At 35.2% G+C, this 1,687-nt stretch overlaps 1 pseudogene; it reads right to left on the bottom strand.

Annotated features, from left to right (window-relative positions):
- Positions 1-233: 233 nt before the first annotated feature.
- On the bottom strand, positions 234-388 carry LOC145258547 (U2 spliceosomal RNA; annotated as a pseudogene).
- Positions 389-1,687: the final 1,299 nt, after the last annotated feature.

The following is a 1,687-nucleotide window of genomic DNA, read 5'->3' as shown; positions in this document are numbered from 1 at the left end:
AAATTAATTTCTTTTTGACTTAATTGCACTAGCTTGTTAAATAAGCATTTGATTATATAATATTTTTATTTATATAGACAGATATCACGTGGTCGCTACACTGAGCATGCTAATGTTTCAGACGTAATAAAGTTTGTGTAACACCGAAAGCGTCTGAAAACAATTTTATTTCTCTCTTTTTGTTCTGTGAATGTTCCTATTTACAATGCCTCCCCACGGGACAGAGTTAGACACCAGGGTCGTTTTTTAATGTGGAGAAAAGGAACAAAAATAAAAATTGTCTCAGTCGTGAAGAATTCCTCCTCCACTGACTGAGGACAGAAAAAGTGAAATGTAGCATCAGAACAGATACTACACTTTGATCTTGACCAAAAGGGCAAGATTGTACCTATTTACTATGCCTCCCCACGGGATAGAGTTAGACACCAGCGTCGTTTTTTTAATGTGGAGTAAAGGAACAAAAATAAAAATTGTCTCAGTCGTGAATGATTTCTCCTTCACTGACAGAGAACAAGAAATTGAAGTGTAGATCTGAAGAAGAGATACTACACTTTGATCTTGACCCGAAGGCCAGGATTTGTTCTGTGAAAGTTACCGAAAGAAAAAAATGGACAAAAAAAATCTGAATATGCGGAGTGAAGTGTTGACGTTAAACCAAACTTGTATAAATTGTACGAATGCCTAATCATACAAATAAGCGCGTAAAAATACTTACATCAACTGTGAAGTAAATATTTCCAAGGTGCAAAACTGATGCCAAAATCCTGTTGATGGTGTCCCTTTCGTCTTCCGTGAAGCCAAGAACGTTTAAAGATCGGGTCAGTAATTGGAAATTGTCCGCATCGACTCGGCCAGTAATTGTACAACTTTCTCCCTAATTTACAAAAAGCAAAAATTAAACAAAATAAAACAATTTTTTTTCTGTTAATGTTGCATTATTTTTATGTAGTACTCTTTCTATTATTTTTGTAATATTGGTGAGGAGGACGATCTAATTTTACACACACACACACACACACACACACACACACACACACACATAAATATATATATATATATATAAAGGAACAAACTGAGTTATGTGTTCATCAACGTTTCGTCTTTATTTCGAAATGTTGATGAACACATAACGAAGTTTACTCCTTTTTTAATTCTGTTTCGTCGAAATACTATTTCCATCATTTTTATGTATTACGATTTCTATTATTTTGTAATATTAAACAAAATAAAACAATATTTTTCTGTTTTTTTTTACATGGGCATAACCACTTATCTAGGCCCAGAGGCCACTCGAGGATAAGGGTTAAGAGTGTACAATACTCAATTGGACTATATAGCAATCGTTAGTAATGGAAATTTGGTAAATTTGTTAACTTAAATGAAACGGGTCATCAAGAACTTGTTTACGTTGGACTTGAACAAAACCATGTTGTAGGCAGCTGGAAAGAAGGAAAACGGAAAAGAGTTCCACAGGTGTGCAGTTCTAGAAAGAAACTTTGTTCATGGAACTTACGTTTAGGCTGAGACACAGATAAAGAGTGGGTGGAATTATTGATAGTGTTTTCAGCTAGATGAGTGTTTCTTGTGACAGTTTGGCGAGGGGGGCATAGATTGAAGCTCAGTCGAGCACTTGCCATGAAAACAACGATACAGCAGAGACAAACTCGTAACATCTTTTCTGTGAGAA

Source organism: Euprymna scolopes, chromosome 33 (assembly GCF_053919585.1).
Source record: "Euprymna scolopes isolate OS-2025 chromosome 33, ASM5391958v1, whole genome shotgun sequence".
Lineage (NCBI taxonomy): Eukaryota > Metazoa > Mollusca > Cephalopoda > Sepiida > Sepiolidae > Euprymna > Euprymna scolopes.
The sequence above is the reverse complement of the archived record's forward strand: the minus strand, read 5'-3'. Positions and strand labels throughout refer to the sequence as shown.